We start from the raw sequence: 23696 nt of genomic DNA on the forward strand, positions 1-23696 counted from the left end.
GGGAACCTGGAGGATAAATATGAGTCAGCCGGGGAAACTGGGGTGGGGAAAGGGAGGAAGGAAGCACCCTTCTGGCTCCAAGTGAGACCCGAGAGAGCCATAGCACAATTGGAGAGTTACAAAGTTTTCTATCACTTTTTTCCCTAGCATCAGCAAATATTTGTGTTTGTTGCATGCTTGTATGAGTAACACAAAGAGCAGAGGATAACCATGTGAGTGATTATAATATAGTGGGAATAGAAGGTATAAAAAGTTAAATTTCAACCCAAGAACAAAACAGCATATGTCACAACAGTTGAGATACAAATTCAGATTAAGATTTTAAGTGACTTTGCTTAATGTTTTTGCATTCTAATTATTTTTATTTTGAAAAAAATTAAATTTGCAGAAAAATTGAAACCACAGTGTAATGAATACCTCCATGCCCCCACCTAGATTTACCAGCTGTTGACATCTTGCCACACCTGCGATGACACTGTACGTATGTATACACACGCCTCCCTTTTGCCAAAACATCTGAAAATAGGTTGTAGATGTCCTCCTACATTATCCTTAAATATCTCAGCCTGCATCTTCCAAGAACAGGAACATTCTCCCACACAAGCACAATGTCTTAACCATACCTAAAAAAATCAACATTAATTCAATCACATCAACCAACATTGAGTCGACACTCAAATTTCTCCAACTGTCCCCAAAATATCCTTCAAAACTATTCTCTCCACTCATTGCATTCGTAAGTTCTTCTGTACCCTGTAATGTACTGCTTGCTTAGAAAGTAAATGTAACCTCCTTAGGTTTGTTTCTTCCCTTAAAATTAACCATACATTAATATTTATTCTAGTTGAACTTGTCGGATCAGTATTTATGATGCCTGATGGGATCTCTGAAGAAAACAATTTGGAAAGCATTTCTGGATAGGCTACACATCACAAGTAACCTCTAGATGTCCTCCTTGGATAGAGGAAACCTGTAGCTAGTAGCTAACAAGAACTTTCCAGAGCAGTCACTACTGAGAAGATACATTTTTCTCTAGTCAACATAGATCAAAGACTCTAACAAATGTCTCAAAATTCTAAACTGAACATAAATAAGGTTGACTTATATGGTTCTCCAAACCTTTGGCACACATGAACAAGGTTGAGAGCTGGGAGAATATGAGTATAATAAATGAAGTTGATAGGGCAAAAATAGGCCAGTGAAAGAATTCACAGACTTGTTTCCACTGCTTCTAGCCCCCTTTAAAAGGATCTTTTCATTGCTCAGTATTGTGCCTTTGTTCTCATCAGTTAAATGGTCAGAGAAGCAGAATGGAAAGGCCTAAGTAAGAATCCATACAAGGAGAGGCCGGGAAGAGACCCAGAAAGGGTGGGAGTTTCGGACGAGACGAAGAACAATTTGGGTGGTAATTGCTATGATGAGTGGGACTTTGGGGAGAGATTTATAGAGGATTACAGGGTATTTTGCTGTGTTGGGTGATACCATTCTAATTTAACATCTTTCCTCAGATTTATTACAGTTATAATAATTATAGTTAATTTACTGAATAGTGATTACGGTGTGTCAGACACTATGCTAAGCACTTTGCACACATTATCTCATATAGTCCTAATAACAAACCCATGAACTATTATTATCCCCATTTTACAGATAAGAAAACATGCTTAGAGAAGTTAAACAAGTCATCCAATTACTAAATAGCAGAGCCAGCAGAGCTAGGATTCTGCTCTTGGCTGACTCCTGAGCCTGTGGTATTAGGTGTTTTGCTATAGCACAATCATTTGTCACTGTCATGTGTGATCTGACTGCCGTGCAGTCCATTTCCAGGTTCTGGGTCACTGCTTTCCAAAATTCTACTTGTCTTAGCAGTTGTTAATGTGGCTTCAATGTCATCAAAGCCTTAACACTGCAGGGTTTTAGACAGTCCTTGTTTATTCTCAGAAAGTAGCCATTCCTGTCACCACTTCTCCATTCATGTAAGAGAGAGAGTGTGCTCTCACCCTCTCTCGTTTCAAAGGCATGGCATTCAGGCTGCCCCTGTTATTCTTTGGGAAAAGAGCATCAGTGAGAGAATGGCTACATTGCCTGTGTGTAATTCAGAGAAATGTGTCCGCCACAACTAGGGTAAACCCCTTGCCCGGTGTAGTAAGCAAATAATGACACCCAGTCCCCACCTCAAAGATGCCTACTTCATAATCTCTAGAACCTGAGATTATGTTACTTTACACAGTAAAATTGATTTTGCAGATGTGATTAAGGATCTTGAGATGGAAAGGTAATCCTAGATTATCCGCATGAGCCCCAAATAATCACATGGATCTTATAAGGGGGAGACAGGAGATTGAGTGTAGGAGGAGACATGATGATGGAAGCAGAGGTCTAGAATAATACAGGGCCACAAGCCAAGAAATGCAGCCAGCCTCTAGAACTGCAGTTCCCAACTTGAGCTCCACACTGGTACGGTCCATTAGAAACCAGCCGCACAGCAGGAGGTGAGCAGGAGGTGAGTAAGCGAAGCTTCATCTGTACTCACAGCCGGTCCCCATCACTCACATCACTGCCTGAGCTCGGCCTCCTGTCAGATCTGACCCATGTTCTTTGCCAACACACTCTCCCTCTTCCTCTTCTGTGCTGGCCCTTTTTCCCATGTGGAAAAGGTAAAATAAACTTTTTCTTCTTTCTATCTTAATCTTTGCCTGGAAAAATCTTTCTCAAAACCTGTGTGCACTAGCTCACACCCTAACACATTTAAGTGCATTTTACAATTTCCCTCCCTGTGTTGGTAAAACTTCATGTCACTGTATATGGGCCTAAACATTAAATAAGAATTTAAAATAGGGTTGATCCCCAAATCTGAAGTTGGTCCTTGAACCAACCCTGGCTTGTGTGTGTGTGTGTGTATATATATATATATATTTTATTGCCAGGGTCTCACTCTTTCACACAGACAGGAGTGCAATGGCGTCATCATTGCTCACTATAACCTCAAATTCCTGGGCTCAATTGGTCCTCCCACCTCAGCCTCCCAGATGGCTAGTACTACAGGTATGTGCCACCATGCCCAGCAAATTTTTAATTTTTTATAGAGACAGGGTCTTGCTATGTTGTCTAGGCTGGTCTTGAACTCCTGGCCTCAAGCAATCCTCCCTAAAATGGCCTCCTAAAATGCTGGGATTACAGGTGTGAGTCACCACGTCTAGCTCAACCCTGGCTTTTTAATGAGTTTGAAGCAGGCAGGATTTAAGGCTGTTAGCAGGCTAATTATCCTACAACACATAGGACAGCCCCCCACAACAAAGAATTGTCATACTTAAAAAGTCAATAGTGCTGAAGTTGAGAAACCCTGCTGTCATACCATGATTAACAAAAGAAAAGAGACATCAAAAGCACCTAAGCTTTTTTCAAAACATAGACCCCCCCACCCCCCCCCCACCCTGACCCCCAACCCATACCCAGGGCTCTATCAGTGGGGAATTGTATTTCAAAATATTGCCCTCACTTAATTTAGATATGCACCCCAGGCCCACTACTGAAAACTAGTGCTAGGAAGGAGTCCTGAGGAAATTAAAGGAAAAATAATCCTTATCTTTCTGTTTCCTGAATTCTCATTGTATGCTATTCATTCCAAAGCTAGCATTTTACCTTGTGTTATAAAGCCAGGGAACATATTTTATCCTCTAGCAGGCTTAAATACATAGGAAATGTTTAAATAGAAAATGTGGGTCCCTGCCCCACCCTGACGCCCCTGCCTTGGTGAGCTGTGGAAGTGACCTTCCTCACCTTCCTCACCTCCCCCGCGCGAACGTTCGCTGGCGCTGAAACCCGCCGTCTCTGCGACCACGCACCCTCAGAAGGGAGCATGCAGCGGCCCCAGGAGGCAATCAAGGCACCTGGCTTCAAAGGTGAGTGAGTCAACTGCCAGAGAAAGATGGTGTTATTAGAACTTTTGTGTTTGAAAGCTGAAAATAAAAGTTGCCTGACCTGTTGAGCCATGGACCATTCTTGTGAGGGAAAAGGTTCTGTGTCACAAGGGTGAACATTTTAACCAACACTGACTCAGGTGACCAAACACCCTTAATTGCCTGAAACTGGGTGGTTTCTGGGACACGGGACTTTCAGTGTTGAAGCCAGGAAAGTCTCAGGCACACTGCATGAGTCGATCATCCCAGTTCACAGAGTCCTTCTGTGGTGTCTGGACTATGATGTCATGCATGCCAAGATCTGGGAAAACCAAATACTAATAGAACTTTTTTGGAAAGCAACCTCAAATGAGTTTATCTCTAAGTGAAAAGAACCATTCTCCCTCAAGGGTCTACCATGGCCTGTGCTGAGATCAGGGCCAGAAGTGTATAAACGTCTTCAGTCAGTAGCGTTAGGCCAGTGGTTCATAGCATCACCTTGAACGAGGGAGAGACGATAGCAACAGTGGACTGACCAACGTCAGGGATTGCCTACGTGGGTGTTTCATTAGTTAACATTAGATATTTTCTTGGATCAGTGGTTCTCAAACTTCAGTGTGTATTAGGGTCACCCAGACAGCCTTATCCTCATGGTTTCGGATTCAATAGATAATGGGCAGGACTTTAAATTTGGATTTCTAACAAGTTGCCAGGAGATACTGCTGCTGCTGCTCTAGGGGCCTTGCATGGATCCTCAAAATCTCAGCGGTTTAACATAATCTTCATCATGTCAGTGCTCATTGTTCAGTGGTTCTCTTAGGTAGCTCTCTGCTGAGAGGCAATGTAAGGACCCAAGTTCCATCATGTGGTTATGCCATCTTTAATATGGATCTCAAGGTTACTTTGGGGATCATCACCTTCCAGCCATCTGAAAGCAGGGAAAAGCATGAAGGATCACTCCTGGAAGGTTTTACGGACCAGGTCTGGGGGTTAGTATATTATTTGGAGGCATGGCCATACCTAACTGCAAGGGAGGGTAGGAAGTGTAGTCTAGTTATGTGCCCAGGAAGAAGAGAACTCTGCACAGTTCACTCTTCTGGTGATCAAATACCCATTTCACCCCTTTACCATACGTAGAACACATTCTTTTCTCTTCCTACCAAGGGAGACAACTCAAAGCCCCTTCTAGTCATTGCACCAAGCTCAAAATTTAGGATCTCTGAGTGACATGCAGTCTTCTCCATGTAAGACTGAATATGGTTCCTCATGGTCTGGTGACTTGAATTGGGAAAGTAAGTTTGCCGTAAATTGTCTTTCTCCTTTCTCTTATTTGCAATGGTGGAGCTAGGATATACAACCTACAAAAAACAAACAACCCTCCCCCCAAATATACACAAAAAAACCAAACCTCATTAAGAAGAAGGAAGAATGGGAGACACACACAATTGCTAGTCCTTAGCAATTATAAAAAACAGCTGTGCTGGCATTGTGAAGACTTCTAGTTCCCTATCTTGAAGGGGGAGAATTCCTTGACTACACTATGATCCTACCCTTTAGGAGAACTCCTTTTACCATTTTTCTCTATAAATCCTGGCTCCATCTTTTTTTTTTTTTTTTGTCACAAGGGTCTCACTCTGTCACCCATGCTAGAGTGCAGTGGTGTAATCATTGTAGCTCATTGTAACCTCAATCTCCTGGGTTCAAGTGATCCTCCCGCCTCAGCTTCCCAGGTGGCTAGGACTACAGGCATGCACCCCCACACTCAACTAATTTTTAAATTTTTTGTACAGACGGGGTCTTGCTGTGTTGCCCAAACTGGTCTTGAACATCTAGCCTGAAGCAATCTTCCTGCCTGTCTCCATCTTCTGAGAGGCTCTTCCTTATTCATTATTCTTTATGGCCACATCTGCAGTAGACATTGAAGAGCTTGTTGTCCTGGAGGCTTTCATAGTGTGCCTCCTACCTAGGCAAATTTGGAGGCTTGAGGGTTATATTTAAGTTTCCTAGGTAGGCAAAAATTCTTATGGTCAGGCTTGTGGTTTCTTTATCAAGACAATTCCCTGAGAAACTTGGTATGTTTCTGATCTTTACTGTCAGAAAGATTCAGGTGCCAGTAATTATTCCCAAAGTTGTCTTCTAAAAGACATAAGGTTAGGCCGGGTGCAGTGGCTCACGCCTATAATCCTAGCACTCTGAGAGGCTGAGGCGGGCGGATTGCTTGAGGTCAGGAATTTGAAACCAGCCTAAGCAAAAGTGAGACCCCATCTCTACTAAAAATAGAAAGAAATTAATTGGCCAACTAAAAATATATATAGAAAAAATTAGCCGGGCATGGTGGCACATGCCTGTAGTCCCAGCTACTCAGGAGGCTGACACAGGAGGATCACTTGAGCCCAGGAGTTTGAAGTTGCTGTGAGCTAGGCTGACGCCATGTCACTCTGGCCCGGGCAACACAGTAAGACTCTGTCTCAAATAATAAATAAATGAATGAATAAATAAATAAAAGACATAAAGTGGCCAGATAAAATATTGGGTGTCCCATATTTTCATTTGCTAAATTTGGCAACCATATCTAAATATAGCTGTCAAGCCTGTCTTACTTCTTTGCTTCTTCATCCCCATGATATGCTTTTTCACCTAAAAGGTGGTTACCTTATGGCTTCCCAGGTAAGGGATCACCCTTAATCTAATTGCTACATGGCCATGTCATTTTGTTTACTTAGATGTCTTACTGAGTCTTTGTCACTCAAGGTTTTTCCGATCTTATCCCTTAATATTTGGGATCGAGAAGAAGTAGGATTTTCCAGCCCTGTGAACCCCATGATCTCTGGGTTTTCTTTACCCTTTTTGATCTCTGCTTGAATTAAGCCCAGCTCAATTCTAGCCTAGGCTCACTGCTCTCTTATAATTTGCTGAGAGCAGACAGACCCCAAACACACTAGCACTCAAACTCTTTCCAACCACTTCCCCTAGAGCTGGGATTCTTGAACTAGGGGCCTCTGTGAACGTGGATGGTGTATCAAGTAAGCTTCCCTGGAAGCGGACCTTGAGATGAGGATCCACGTGTAAGAAAGATACTAAGGAGTAACCGGGGATGAGGGAAAAACAAAATAATGATAGAGTGCAATTTCAAAGTCCCAACCTCAGTTTGATCCAACAGGGGTCTCTGGAGCAGAAGTTATAACTCATCTTTGTGCCCACTTAAGGCAAAGAAGCTGGATTTTCACACAACTTTACCAGTCAGTCATCTGCTAGGGGCTGCCTTTGGGTACTTAGATACACAGATTAAGTCTGTAGACAAAGGGCTGCAGTAGCCCAAGGGCAGCCCTCTAAAATGAGTCTCCAGGTACAGCTGACAAAAGAAGGCTAGGGGATGGGCCCCTAAAAGAGATCTGAGGGGTTCAGGTAGAGCATTAACAATGTTCACAAGATGGGGAATAAATTATATTTTTATTTTCACTAACCTATAGCTGAAATTTAGCATTTCCTTCATTCACTTGTGAAAGTGGGCAACAAACTACAGTAGTATTAGCAGTTCTTATGACTTTGTAACGGTTATAATAAGTCACGGATATTTTCATATCATTTTATAGTTGTAGTGTATCTCAAGATATTGTTTTCACTCATACATTTATCAACACTCTGAAATTACGATAGCTTTTAGACTTGTCCTGCATTAGTCGGGGTTCCCCAAAGAAACAGAAGCAATGGGGCTGCTCGTGCCACTTGGCGGGGCCGTGAGGTGCCTGGCAGATCGGAAGAGGCACATCCACACTGGGGAGAGAAATCTGCTTTCCCAGTCCACCCAGCCACGTGCCAATCTCACCTAGAAACACCCTCACCTCACACTCAGAACAACGTTTAACCAAATACCTGGTCACCTATGGTCCAGTCAAATTGACACATAACTGTGAGTCTGGCTGATTTCATTTAGAAATGCTTTTGAGATTCATCTATGTTGTTGTGTGGCTTAGGATTTTGGACCTTAAAACTAAAAAAAAAAAAAGCAAACAAAAAAACCCTTTTGAGAATATAGAGAATCATCAAAACTCTCTGGTAAAAAATTTTAAGACTAGACTCCAGAGAAAGAGGAATCCTCAAATTTTGAATCTTTAAGACGTCATATACATTTAGAGGCTTTGCTCCAAAAACCTATCCCCAATGGATGCTATAGAAAAATCAAGTCATTAGACATTGCTCTTTTTTTTTTTTTTTTTTGAGACAGAGTCTCGCTTTGTTGCCCAGGCTAGAGTGAGTGCCATGGCGTCAGCCTAGCTCACAGCAACCTCAAACTCCTGGGCTCGAGCGATCCTTCTGCCTCAGCCTCCCGAGTAGCTGGGACTACAGGCATGCGCCACCATGCCCGGCTAATTTTTTTTATATATATATATCAGTTGGCCAATTAATTTCTTTCTATTTATAGTAGAGACAGGGTCTCGCTCTTGCTCAGGCTGGTTTTGAACTCCTGACCTTGAGCAATCCGCCCGCCTCGGCCTCCCAAGAGCTAGGATTACAGGCGTGAGCCACAGCGCCCGGCCTTTTTTTTTTTTTTTTTTTTTTGAGACAGAGTCTCACTCTGTTGCCAGGGCTAGAGTGCCATGGCGTCAGCCTAGCTCACAGCAACCTCAAACTCCTGGACTCAAGCAATCCTCCTGCCTCAGCCTCCCGAGTAGCTGGGACTACAGGCATGCACCACCACACCCAGCTAATTTTTTCTAGCTTGGCTAATTTCTTTATACTTTTTTAGTAGAGACAAGGTATCACTCTTGCTGAGGCTGGTCTAGAACTCCTAAACTCAAGTTATCCTCCCTCCTCAGAGTGCTAGGATTGCAGGCGCGAGCCGCCTCCCCTGGCTAGACACTGCTCTTAATGAAGGCAGACCTGTAGGCTAAAGCTGTAAAATCTGCCTCCAAAATTTTGGATTTAAGGAGACTAATTTAGAAGGAGGAAGAGAAGAACTAATCCTTTTGAAAAAGCCATTAAGCCCCACCTTCAGGTCTTAGCCAATTGGGAATGTTAATTACAACCCAGATTTTTTTTTTTTTTTTTGAGACAGAGTCTCACCGTGTTGCCTGGGCTAGAGTGCCGTGATGTCAGCTTAGCTCACAGCAACCTCAAACTCCTGGGCTCAATTGATCCTCCTGCCTCAGCCTCCTGAGTAGCTGGGACTACAGGCATGCACCGGTTAACCATGTCCGGTTAATTTTTTCTATATATTTTTAGTTGGACAATTAATTTCTTTCTATTTTTAGTAGAAACAGGGTCCCGCTCTTGCTCAGGCTGGTCTTGAACTCCTGACCTTGAGCGATCCTGCCTGCCTCGGCCTCCCAGAGTGCTAGGATAACAGGTGGGAGCCACCGGGCCAGCCACAGCCCAGATTTTGTTTGGGGATAATCACCAAAGCCTCTTAAAGCCAGAAGGAACTATCTAGCTATGGCTATTGTTAGGTCCGGAGCCAAGAGAGAGACACGTGAAGCCTCATGTGTAGCAAAATACTGTCTATTTTGGTCATCTGGTGCAGAGGGGTGGAGGGAGTCCTCACCGAGGGAGGGGAGAGCCTTGGTTGTATAAAGGATTTCTCAGGGCGGAATGAGTACCTTGGCCAGAATAGCCACTGCGGTAACCAACTTCTGGGACTCATCCTGTAGAGATAAGGGAGGGGTAGTTTGTCCTTATCAGGGGAGATAGGCATGCTGGCTGCGCGGCTATTGTTTTACCAACCTCAGTTTTCTATTAACCGCACCTGTCCCGTACATACTCTTGGGTTCCCACCTGGAACAAACCTAACAGCTATGCATATTATTTGCTCTGAAAAAGATGGGTTTTTATAGTGGGCTGCACAAAGGAGAACCATGAAAACCAAGGAATGTTTGGAAATGTCCAGGAAACAAGGGCAAGCCCAGGAAAAGGAGGAACCCAAAGCTGATATGAGCTCTCCCTCCCTTCACGTAGGTGGCAAAGGATCCCAGAGGAAGAGGAGGCAAAGGCCGGAATGCTCACAAGATATTAGAAAATGGGCAGTGTGGGGGCTGGCCACATGCAAGCTAGATCTTCTCTCCTTGGCTGCCTAAAAGGTACTTACTATGTATTCTTTGAACCTCATGGCAGGAAGGAAGGAATTCGTGAGAAGGAGCATTCATAAATGTAAACAAGAAGCTGTTCCTACCTTTCTATGGGGACCAAAGACTTAGGGGATGGCCATGGCTCTAAAGATGAAGAAGGTTTGACTGGATATTCAGGCTAGAAAATCAGTATATCTTTCTTTTGGGAGCTAAATTTGAAAGTGCCCTTAAGCCAAAAGCAACTAGTAACCTACCAGGCTTCTAAGAGGAAAACAGAGAAATTAGCCAGAACCCTGGGTCCATGAAGTGGCAAATTTCTGAGCATATCTTGATTGGGGTCCAAGGCCAGCTGTGGTCCATAAGGTAGCCATGTATGAGAATGGGGGAGACGCAGTGATGTTCTGCCAGTGTCTGGGCAGAAGCCAGAACAGAGGACCAGCCCAGCACTCTGCACAGCCCAGCTGCCATTTTGCTGCCAGAATTCTACATCATGAAAACAGCAAGAAATTCTGTGCATTTAGCTTGGCATGGTGGCTCACACCTGTAATCCTAGCACTTTAAGAGGCTGAGGCAGGAGGATATCTTGAGTCTAGGAGTTTGAGACCAGTCTGGGCAACATAGTGAGAACCCCATCTCTACCAAAAAAAAAAAAAAAAAGCCACAGTACTTCAGCCTGGGTGACAGAGTGAGACCCCCAAAATAAATAAATATAACTTTTTAAGAAAAAAATTCTGAAACATGGCCGAGAGCAGCGGCACAGTGGGTAGTGAAGGACATCACCAGCACATTCAGGAGGAACCTACACATAGATGGAATTGGCCTGATCACATGTCCTGCAGCTAGGTATAACCGGAGTCCCATAGTCCTGGTTGAAAACAAACTTGGTGTGGAGAGCTGGTGTGTCAGGTTCCTTTTGCCGTATGTCCACAACAAGCTCCTGTCGTGGCCCATTTGCAGGACGGAGGATGAACACAGAACACAATAAGACACACACAAAGAGGTTACAAGACTACAGTGCATAATGCACCAGTCGTTTTATTTTTATACCCCCAAAATCAAAGTTCCTCGTACATGCCCACCCAGGCGTGGCAGCCATAGCCATAAATTCCAGAACATGTAGCCTAAGGACACAGATGTCTCCTGAATCAAGGTTTCCAGGGAGTTGCTCAAGGTGCCAGGCATAGATCACAGACTGAGATTAGCAAGGTTGGGCAAGGCCGCCACAGGGGGCATTTTTTGTGCTCTGTTCCTCTTAACCTGATCCCCTGCAGCTGTGCATGGCTTAGGTTGCCCCTCCCTTTGAAGCGTCTTACCCATCATTGACTAACCAGCCATCTTATGGGATTAAGCAACAATCAAAAGAACAATGTGCTTATTGTGTGGCCTCCAGGCCTCCACTTATCGTGGGGCTGGGCAGCTCTTGCCTCAATGCAGAAACTCAGGTCTATTGTTATGCTTCTAGGCAGCAACCATGTTTGTCACAAGGACCCTGTCCGGAACACATTACTTTCAAACGCTCTGGGCAGAACACGTACATCACCCACTAAATTTAATTCTTAAACTAGGAAAATATATGTCAGTCCCCTACAATCTCCTTTTGTACAGAACAAGAAAACAATGGCTGAACAGAGATGAACCAACAGACATCACATGCACCCTGCTGCTTCTAAGCCCAGACTTTACCACTGCATGGAATGTGAGGAAAGAGCTGATCCTCTCTGGCACTTTAAATCCAATTAAAGATTTACATCTGGGAAAATTGGTCTTAACTAAGTTTCCAAAGAGTCCAGAAACATGGATTCACAGGAGATGGGTGTTACAACAGTTAATTCAGGAAACCTCCTTGCCTTCCTTTGTAACCAAAGGAAACTTGGGAACAATTCCTACAGAAAGGACACTTTGGCTAATACAAGAAGAGATGAAGGTCTGTGGTGAAGCAGCAGGGAGATACCCAAGCAACTATAATGCCTGGTCCCATCGCATCTGGGTTTTACAGCACGTGGCCAAGCTAGATGTCAAGATTCTTCTTGATGAACTATCTTCTACTCAACACTGGGCATCCTTGCTTGTTTCAGACCATAGTGGATTTCACTGCCGCCAGTTTTTGTTAAAGTCTTTGATTAGCCAAACTGTGATAGACAGTTCTGTGTTGGAGCAAAACCCTTTAAGAAGTAAGCCAGCCCTACTTCTTCCAAAAGATGAAGAAGCGGCAGCTTCGACAGAGGAACCAAGGATAAATCTTCCTCATCTTCTAGAAGAAGCTGAATTCAGCACTGATCTTGTCATTTCATGTCCTATGCAGGACATGAAACTCTTTGGTGTCATAGGCGGCATGCTTTCTACCTCCAGCATCATTTACATGGTAGGTTTCCTCACAGCATGACCGGGTTGTCACCTGCGACAGCCCTGGGGGACTTTGAGTGACCTGCACCTTATTCCAGCAGGCCCCCAACTGTCTCAGGCAATGAGGTGGGTGGGCTGAACGACCCAAGCAAGCAAGGCCATTCCCAGGAAACCAACGCCGGAAGCGGCCCCAGCTCCAGGCTCCTAGGCCTAGGCGTGGAGCGCAGGTGCACTGACCAAGTGTTGCCCACTAGCCGGGACGCAGGGCCAGCCAGGTTCGCCAGCGCACAGGGAGTGGCTGGTCACTTTGAGTCAATGAAAGAGGTGGATTAGCCAAGTTCCCCTTTTAGTGCTATATTGCTTTCCTTACATTGCATGAACCGTTTACTATTATTGACTAACCATATTTTCTTCATCTTTAGGTTAAAAGTCCATAGTAAATCTTTTATTTTATTTATTTTGTAAGAACTGGCATTCCTTTGGGGGTAAAATAATTGTATAGTTCTTTCCTGCTAAACAGTGAGTCTTAAATTTTCTTTTTAACTTCTCATGCTTTATATTTCTATAGATGAGGCTTCTCGTTTGGTTCTCCTAATTAGTTAGCACACGCCTCCACCCATCTCAGGCAAATCTTTTAAAACATTAAAAATTTATGTTGTAATTCAGCTAAAGAACATTAATACAAATGCAGAATGATTTAATGTAATTGTTTGAGAATCAAATGGCTAGATGGATGGATATGTCAAAATACAAACCAATTCTCTTGTAAAAAAAATAAATAATTCTGTGCACTGATTACTATGGATACTCCAAGAGTCCTAGACTACGGGAATCAAATATCCACATTCTGGGGAAAAACTAGAGCATGAGTAAATCTCAAGCTCAGGGACTAGGGAAGTAGAGTCTCTGGTCACTGGGATTACAGGGATTAGTCACCATGCCCAGCCTAATTTCTCATTTAATTAAATATTTATTGAATGCCTATTAATATATAATTGTTGGAGGAGGTCAAGTTCACACATTAATCCACTTTGCCGTAGTCTCTTAAAACACCACTACTATCAGTAGATAGATTTATCAAGTACTAACCACAATGTTCTATCTATTTGACAAATAATTATTTAAGAATTATTCAAAGGGCCAGGCACAAAGGCTCATGCTTGTAATCCTAGCAACGTAGGAGGCTAAGGCAGGAGGAGCAATTGAGGCCTGGAGTTTGAGACCAGCCTGAGCAAGAGCACGACTCCATCTCTACAAAAAGTAGAAAAATTAGGTGAGTGTGGTGGCATGTGCCTGTAGTCCCAGCTACTCAGGAGGCTGAGACAGGATTGCTTGAGCCCAGGAGTTGGAGACTGCAGTGAGCTATGGTCACTGCACTCCAGCCCGGGAAACAGAGCAAGACCACATCTCTAAAAAAAAAAGAAAAGAAAAAAGAGAAAATAAGAAAAAAGAAATATTCAACAAAGATTTAATGAGAGCTTATGTACTAAATGCCAGGCACTGGACTAGGCTCAAAGGATAAAAAAGTGAGCAGGTAGTCTTTTACCTCAAGGAATATGATATATCAATACATCAATTATGTTTATATTTATATGAAATTTAGCATCTTTATTGTAAACACTGGGTTGGCTTTATAAAAACGAGGAATGGATGTAACATTTGAAACTACAGAGCACAGTGTCTGACACATAGAAGGTGTTCAGTAAGTACCCATTCATGCACCAAATGATAATTTTTAAAGATATTCTAGTTTAAAAAAAATTGTGAGAGGGATGTTTGCTGACTGAAAAAGAAAAAGCACAGATTTCAGCATTCTATGGTCTGGCTCTCACATTGAAGGAATTTATTTTATACTATTTTAAATTTTATGTGTAACAAAGTTTTATACCAGAAAGGGGAATTCTCATTCACCTCTGTAATCACAGGGAAAGTGTTTTATAGGGGCAGGCCAGTCATGCTGGAATTTATTTTATACTATTTATAGTAGAGTATTTTATATAGTATATAGTATAGTATTTAAAATACTATAGTATAGTATTTTATACTATTTATTTTATACCAGGAATTTATTTTATACTATTTCAAATTTTATGTGTAACAAAGTTTTACTATCAGAAAGGGGAATTGTCATTCACCTCTGTAATCACAGGGAAAGTGTTTTATAGGGGCAGGCCAGTCATGCTTATATGAGGGACTAGGCTGCCAACCAAGTGTCTATGTGGTGAGATCTATTGGGTAACTGTCTGTTCCAAAATACCCTGATCACAAAGCTGCCAGAGTCCTTAAAATCACTCTTAGTAGATTCTTGCATTTCAAAGGATGCTATTTCAAAAAATTCCCAGAGTGTAATTTTATTAGGAAATATATTGAGAAACCTACACTTGTTAAAACATAAACAGTGGCTGGGCGTGGTGGCTCACGCCTGTAATCCTAGCACTTTGGGAGGCTGAGACGGGCAGATTGCTCAAGGTCAGGAGTTCGAAACCAGCCTGAGCGAGACCCCGTCTCTACCAAAAATAGAAATAAATTAATTGACCAACTAAAAATATATATACAAAAAAAATTAGCTGGGCATGGTGGCGCATGCCTGTAGTCCCAGCTACTCGGGAGGCTGAGGCAGGAGGATCGCTGAGCCCCGGAGATTGAGGTTGCTGTGAGCCAGGCTGACGCCACGGCACTCACTTTAGCCTGGGCAACAAAGTGAGACTCTGTCTCAAAAAAAAAAAAAAAAAAAAAAAAAAAAAAAAACATAAACAGTGATTAATTTATCAGATCAATTTAAAAGGTAATTCAATTTAAAAGGTAATTCAATATCTCCAAAGAGAAGTGGCAGGAAGGTGAGGGGTTGCTGGGAAAGTTTTTGCTTCTTAGGGAAGGCACAGAAAGAGAGGAGGGAGGAGACACTGAAGACAAATTATATCCACTTTATGATTTGGTTTGGGGCTGTTTCATTACTGAAGGAAGTAACAGGCACTGTGTAAAGTTTATTAAGAGTTTAGTTCTATAAATGTTGTTTCTTGCAATGAAGTAGCATTTTAAACTTGGGTTGACTTTTTGGGATTTGTTTTGTTTTTTCTGATCTGTAAGGAACTTGAGTAAATGGAAAAAATCTCTTTCTCTCTTAAATTTTTCCAAATAATTATTGCCAAAAAATATTTTAGAATCTGAATATTGCTTTCATAATCAGATGGTTAAAAATGCAGTTTAAATGAATTATTGACATAAGGAAACTACTCTGAGGCCAGGAGTGGTGGCTCATGCTTGTAATCCTAGCATGTTGGGGGGGCCAAGACAGGAGGTTCACTTGAGCCCAGGAGTTTGAGGCTACAGTGAGCTATGACTGCACCACTGCACCCCATCCTGAGCCACAGAGCGAGACCCTGTCTCTAAAAAAAAAAAAAAAATTAGGCCGGGCGCTGTGGCTCACGCCTGTAATCCTAGCTCTTGGGAGGCCGAGGCGGGCGGATTGCTCAAGGTCAGGAGTTCAAAACCAGCCTGAGCAAGAGCGAGACCCCATCTCTACTATAAATAGAAAGAAATTAATTGGCCAACTGATATATATACAAAAAATTAGCCGGGCATGGTGGCGCATGCCTGTAGTCCCAGCTACTCGGGAGGCTGAGGCAGAAGGATCACTCAAGCCCAGGAGTTTGAGGTTGCTGTGAGCTAGGCTGAGCCATGGCACTCACTTTAGCCTGGGCAACAAAGCGAGACTCTGTCTCCAAAAAAAAAAAAAAAATTAGAGCCAAATTTGATGTTCAAGCATAGTGTAATAACTATGCTGGCCACTATCATTGGCATGTATTCATTTCCTGGTCCTGACTTTCTACTTCTATTCATATATATCATTGTTATTTTATGTTTTTGATATAAAGTTATCATAGATCTTCCACTCAAGAATATGAATGAATATGAAAATAAAAGATAAACAAACATAGCTTTGTGTTTACTGGGACAACAGGATACCCACATGTCCCCCCAAATTTATTTATATGTTGGAAATTTAGTCCTAAATACACCAGTGCTCGAAGGTGGGCCCAGTGAAAGATATTTAGGGCCTGAGGGTCCCACCCTCGTAAGCGGATCAATGTCCGCATGCAAAGGCTTTCAGGAGTAGGTTCTCTCTTCTGCTATTCTCCCACAAGGGGGCGCAATCTTCCTCCTCTCAAAGAGCAACAAGGCGCCGTTTAGGAACCAGAGACAGAACCTGCTGGTACCTTTATCCTGGACTTCCTAGTCTTCAGAACTGTAAGAGAATAAATTTCTAATCTTCATAAATTACTCAGTTTCAGCTATTCTGTTATAGCTGCACACATGGACTAAGACAGACCATTTTTTAATTAAATTTTTTAAATCTAAAAACATTAAATCAAAATGGATCAAAGACCCAAAAATACAAAAGCTAAAACTATAAAATACATATAAGAAAACATAAAGATACATCTTTATGACTGTGGCTTAGGCAATGGCTTCTTAGATATGACACAAAAAATATATACAACAAAAGAAAAAAATAGATGAATTGGACTTCATCAAAATTAGAAACTTTTGTGTGTTAAAGGATACCATCAAGAGAGTAAAAAGAAAACACACAGAATGGGAAATATTCTCAAATCATATATCTGATAAGAGACTTTATTCAGAATACACAAAGAACACTTAGAATTCAATAACAAAGGCAAACAACCCAACTTAAAAATGAGTGAAGGATTTGAATAGACATTTCTCCAAAGAATATATACAAATGGATGATAAGCAAATGAAAAGACACTCAATATCATTAAGGAAATGCAAATCAAAACTCCCGCTGAGATACTACTTCAGACCCACTAGGATTGTTATAATTAAAAAAAAAACAAAAACGGAAGTCAGGCAAGGAGCATACCTATAGTCTAAGCTACTTGGGAGGTGGAGGTAGAAGGATTGCTTGAGGCCAGGAGTTGGAAGCTGCAGTGTGTGATGTGCAGAGGAGACACTGCACTTCAGCCTGGGCAACAGGTAGTGAGATCCTATCTCTTAAAAAACAAAACAAAACAAAACCCAGGTAAATAACAAGTATTGGTAAGGATACATTGCTGGGGGGAATGTACAATGGTGCAGCTTCTATAGAAGACAGTTTGGTAATTCCTCAATAGAGTGAATATAGAATTACCATAAGATCCAGCAATTCTACCCCTAGTTATATACCCAAAAGAATTAAAAATATGTGTTCAAACAAAGGCTTGTACAAGAATGTTCATAGCAGCATCATTCACAATAGTCAAACAGTGGAAACAACTCAAATGTCCATCAGCAGATGAATAGATAAACAAAAAATAGTATATCCAGCTGGGCGCGGTGGCTCATGCCTGTAATCCTAGCATCTGGGAGGCCGAGGTGGGGGGATTGTTTGAGCTCAGGAGTTTGAGACCAGCCTGAGCAAGAGTGAGACCCCCGTCTCTACTATAAATAAAAAGAAATTAGCCAAACAACTAAAAATAGAAAAAATTAGCCGGGCATGGTGGCCTGTGCCTGTAGTCCCAGCTACTCAGGAGGCTGAGGCAGGAGGATCACTTGAGCCCAGGAGTTTGAGGTTGCTGTGAGTTAGGCTGATGCCATGGCATGCTAGCCTGGGCAACAGAGTGAGACTCTGTCTCAAAAAAAAAAGTAGTGTATCCATACAATGGAGTATTATATAGCCATAAAAGGAATGAAGTTCTGATACATGCTACAATATTCATAAATCTTGAAAACATCACACTAAGGTACAACTGACCACATATTGTATATTCCATTTATATGAAATATCCAGAATAGGTCAATTTACAGAGACACAAAGCAGGTTATTGTTGCCAGGGGCTGGCGGGAGGAGGGAATGGGGAAGGACTACCTAATGGGTAAAGGTTTCCCTTTGAGATGATGAAATGGTCTGAAATCAGATACTGGTGGTGGTTGTGCAACACTGTAAATGTACTATATGCCACTGAATTGTATACTTTAAAATAGAAAAAATGGTAAATTTTATGTTATGTGTATTTTACCATGATAAAAAAAAAGGAGTAACCCATCAATTCATAAAGGGATAAGCAAATTGTGGCCTACTCATCCCAAAACACATGAACTGAGCAGTAAAATTGAATGAACCACTGATATATGAAACAATATATTAATATGTTACTCTAAAAAGTATTTTGCTATATAAAAAAAAGCCATGTCATTTATAAGACATTCTAGAAAAGGCAAAAGTATAGAAATCAGATCGGTAGTTACTAGTGCCTGGGCGTGGACTGAAAAGGGAGCTGTCCAACGTTTTTAGAGCTGTAGAATGCTTTATATTGCTATTGTGGTGGTGATTACCCTTTGTATTTGTCACAAGTCATCGAGTTATATACCCAAAAAGGTGAATTTTGCTGTATGTAAATTAAATCTCATTAAAATTGGCTTAAAATGTCAATATAGAGAAAGTATATCCACACTTTTAGAGAGATTCACAAAATTATTAAAACATTTTCTTGGGCTAAGGAAAAAACAAGAATAAACTTAAAACAACATTTCTGGGTTTATCTAATGCCTTTCCCCTGAGAAATGAATGTATACGTCCTTATTATTTTGACTCATGAGCCTTTAAGGTAACTTGTATAAATATATGCAGTTTAAACAAATCCTGAAGACTTATTAAAAATTACTATCAGGAAGTATTCCAAATAAAATTCCACTGAAAAGAAAGTTCTGCTAGTGTAACATAAACCTCAGCGCTATTGTATTCAGGGAATTCCTTTTAAAAAGTATACTGCTGGCCGGGCGCGGTGGCTCACGCCTGTAATCCTAGCTCTCTGGGAGGCCGAGGCGGGCGGATTGCTCGAGGTCAGGAGTTCAAAACCAGCCTGAGCAAGAGCGAGACCCCGTCTCCACTGTAAATAGAAAGAAATTAATTGGCCAACTAATATATACAAAAAATTAGCCGGGCATGGTGGCGAATGCCTGTAGTCCCAGCTACTTGGGAGGCTGAGGCAGGAGGATTGCTTGAGCCAGGAGATTGAGGTTGCTGTGAGCTAGGCTGACGCCACGGCACTCACTCTAGCCTGGGCAACAAAGCGAGACTCCATCTCAAAAAAAAAAAAAAAAAAAAAAGTATACTGCTGTTTTCAGAAATGTGGGCCAAATATATTACATTATAGACAAAGATTACCCAGTGAACTAACCTTCAGGCATAGGTATGTGGTTTATTCCCACATCTTTGCAAGAAATACACAAATGAGAAAATCACAAACACCAAAGGATTATATTCTTTAATTTTGACTTTGGCATAAGCATAGCCATAACATTCTGACTTTCTAGTATTTATCTTCTTATTCCCCAAAAATTGATATCACAAACAAAATAATTAAAAATCAGCCAGGAAACAAATTATGTAATTTGAAAAACAACACATATTTGCTATCTTTCTCTCTATAGTGGGCCTCTTAAGTTGAGATACTAAATCCAAATCAGCTCCTCACTTCATTCACAAGCAGGACTGTGGCCCTAGCTATCGAACTGGCTTTTCTGGTTTTTCTTTGAAGTTGTCAAAGGTCAGTAGTTTTTCAATGCCTGGCCCATACCTTATTTGTATTAAATTAAGAGATTTTAAATAATGATGCAACATGGTGAACCTTCACCTCTACTTATTTTACCATATAATTCCCAGGCTTATTAACATACTATGTGCATTCTCTTATAGGATCCTGGAAAAAAACCTACACTCCAGTTTTTAAAATTTTATTTCATTAATTGACAAATAATAATTGCATACATTCATGGGGTACATAGTGATGTTTTTTTTTTTTTTTCTTTCTTTCTTTTTTTTTTGAGACAGAATCTTGCTTTGTTGCCCAGGCTAGAGTGAGTGCCGTGGCATCAGCCTAGCTCACAGCAACCTCAAACTCCTGGGCTCAAGCAATCCTCCTGCCTCAGCCTCCTGAGTAGCTGGGACTACAGGCATGCGCCAACATGCCTGACTAATTTTTTCTATATATATTAGTTGGCCAATTAATTTCTTTCTATTTATAGTAGAGATAGGGTCTCGCTCTTTTGCTCAGGCTGGTTTTGAACTCTGGACCTTGAGCAATCTGCCTACCTCGGCCTACCAGAGTGCTAGGATTACAGGTGTGAGCCACTGCGTCCGGCCAAAACATTATATTTTTAATACTAATAACATATGCTTATATGACACTTTTTTTTTTTTTTTTTGGTGACAGAGTCTCGCTTTGTTGCCCAGGCTAGAGTGAGTGCCATGGCGTCAGCCTAGCTCACAGCAACCTCCAACTCCTGGGCTCAAACAATCCTGCTTCCTCAGCCTCCCAAGTAGCTGGGACTACAGGGATGCGCCACCAAGCCCGGCTAATTTTTCCTATATATATTAGTTGGCCAATTAATTTCTTTCTATTTATAGTAGAGACGGGGTCTCGCTCTTGTTCAGGCTGGTTTTGAACTCCTGACCTCGAGCAATTCACCTGCCTCGGCCTCCCAGAATGCTAGGATTACAGGTGTGAGCCACTGCGCCCGGCCCATAGTGATGTTTTGATACATATAATGTACGGTGATTAGATCAGGATAATTAGCATATCCATCATCACAAACATTTATCATTTCTTTGTATAGGAAGCATTCAATATCTCCCTTCTAGCTATTTGGAACTATATAACGTATTATTGTTAACTATAATCATCCTACAGGGGTATAGAATACTAAAACTTATTCTTCCTATCTAGCTGTAATTTTGTATTCTTTAGCAAGTCTCTCCCTATTCCTCCCTTCCTGTGACCCTTCTCGGCCTATAGTATCCCCTGTCCTACTTTTTTTTTTTTTTTTTTTTTTTTTGAGACAGAGTCTCGCTTTGTTGCCCAGGCTAGAGTGAGTGCCGTGGCGTCAGCCTAGCTCACAGCAACCTCAAACTCCTGGGCTCGAGTGATCCTTCTGCCTCAGCCTCCCGGGTAGCTGGGACTACAGGCATGCGCCACCATGCCCAGCTAATTTTTTATATATATATCAGTTGGCCAATTAATTTCTTTCTATTTATAGTAGAGACGGGGTCTCGCTCTTGCTCAGGCTGGTTTTGAACTCCTGACCTTGAGCAATCCGCCCGCCTCGGCCTCCCAAGAGCTAGGATTACAGGCGTGAGCCACCGCGCCCGGCCTCATTCTGGGTCTTATGTTTAGGTCTTTGATCCATTTTGAGTTGATTTTTATATAGGATGAGAGGTGGAAGTCTAGTTTCATTTTTCTGAATATGGATGCCCAGTTTTCCCAGAGCCATTTGTCAAAGAGACTGTCCTTTCCCTAGTGAGTGTTCTTGGTACTTTTGTAAAGAATCGTTTGCTGTAGATACATGAATTAATTTCTGGGTTGGCTAATCTGTTCCACTGGTCTATGTGTCTGTTTTTATGCTAGTACCATGTTGTTTTAGTTACCAAAGCTTTGTAGCATATTTTGAAGTCTAGTAGTGTGATACCTCTAGTTTTGTTCTTTTTGCTTAGAATTGCTTTGGCTCTTTGGAGTCTTTCATGATTCGAAGCAAATTTTAGATTTTTTTTTTTTTCATTCCCATGAAGTAGCTTAAAAATTTTAGATTTTTAAAATATTTTTGTGAAGAATGTCATTGGGATTTTCATGGGGATTCCATTGAATCTGTAGATTGCTTTGGGTAGTAGTATGATTTTGACAATATTAATTGTTCTAATTCCTGACTATGGGATGTCTTTCCATTTGTTTGTTTCCTCTTCAATTTCTTTCATCAGTGTTTTGTAGGTTTCCTTATAGATATCTTCCACCTCCTTCATTAAATGTATTCCTAGGTATTTTATTCTTTGTAGCTATTGTAAATGGGATTGCCTTCTGGATTTCTTTTTTAGCTAGTTCATTGTTCATGTAAGACGTGCTACTGATTTTTGTATATTAGCTTTGTATCCTGCAAATTTACTGAATTCGTTTATCAGTTCTAAGAGTTTTTTCCTAGATTCTTTAGGCTTTTCTATATATAAGATCAAGTCATCTGCCAACAGGGACAATTTGACTTCCTCCTTTCCAATTTGGATATCCTTTATTTCTTTCTCTTCCCTAGATGCTCTGTCTAGGACTTCTAGTACTATGTTGAATAAGAGGGGTGAGAGTGGGCATCCTTGTCTTATTCCACTTCTTAGAAGGAAAAGCTCAAAGCTTTTCTTCAGTTAGTAAAATGTTAACTGTGGGTTTGTCATATGTGGCTTTTATTATATTGAGATACTTTCCTTCTCTACTGAATTTATTAAGAGTTTTTATAATAAAGGATGTTGAATTTCATCAAAAGCTTTTTCTGCATCTATTGAGATGATCATATGTGTTTTTCCTTCATTCTATTGTTGTGATATATGAGGTTTATGGATTTGTGTATGTTGAATCATCCTTGCATTCTTAGGATAAATATCCTACTTGATCATGGTGTATTATTTTTATTTTTATTATTTTTTTAGAGATAGAGTCTTGTTGTACTGCCCAGACTGGAGTGCAGTGGTGAGATCATAGCTCACTGCAGCCTCAAACTGCTGGGCTCAGGCCATACTCTTGCCTCAGCCTCCTGAATAGTTAGGACTACAGGAGTGTACCACCACATCTGGCTAATTTTTAGATGTTTTGTAGAGATGGGGGTCTCACTATGTTGCCCAAGCTACTCTCAAACTTGTGGCCCCAAATGATCCTCCTACCTTGGCCACTCAAAATGCTAGGATTATAGGTATGTGCCACCATGTTGAGTCTGTATTATCTTTTTGATGTGTTGTTGAATTTGGTTTGTCGGTGTTTTATTGAGAATTTTTGCATCTGTGTTCATCAGGAATATTGGCCTGTAGTTTTCTTATTGTTGTTGTTGTTGTGTCCTTATCTGGTTTTGGTATCAGGGTTATGCTGGCCTCACAGAATGAGTTAGGAAGAATGCTCTCTACTCCAAATTTTTGGAATAGTTTGAGAAGAATTGGTATTAATTTTTCTTTATTTCTTTATTTATTTTTTTGAGACAGAGTCTCGCTTTGTTGTCCAGGCTAGAGTGAGTGCCATGGCGTCAGCCTAGCTCACAGCAACCTCAAACTCCTGGCCTCAAGTGATCCTACTGCCTCAGCCTCCCGAGTAGCTGGGACTACAGGCATGTACCACCATGCCCGGCTAAATATATATATATATATATGTATGTATATCAGTTGGCCAATTAATTTCATTCTATTTATAGTAGAGACAGGGTCTTGCTCTTGCTCAGGCTGGTTTTGAACTCCTGACCTTGAGCAATCCGCCCGCCTCAGCCTCCCAGAGAGCTAGGATTACAGACGTGAGCCACCACGCCCAGCCTAATTTTTCTTTAAAAGTTCAGTAGTGTTCAGCCATGATGCCATTTGGTCCTGGTCTTTTCT

The 23696-nt window shown here is 41.4% G+C and overlaps 1 pseudogene; it reads left to right on the forward strand.

Moving 5' to 3' along the window:
• Nucleotides 1–3859: 3859 nt before the first annotated feature.
• LOC105875511 (protein prenyltransferase alpha subunit repeat-containing protein 1-like) lies at nt 3860–12623 on the forward strand (annotated as a pseudogene).
• The last annotated feature ends 11073 nt before the right edge of the window (nt 12624–23696 follow it).

This window comes from Microcebus murinus, chromosome 2, assembly GCF_040939455.1.
Source record: "Microcebus murinus isolate Inina chromosome 2, M.murinus_Inina_mat1.0, whole genome shotgun sequence".
Lineage (NCBI taxonomy): Eukaryota > Metazoa > Chordata > Mammalia > Primates > Cheirogaleidae > Microcebus > Microcebus murinus.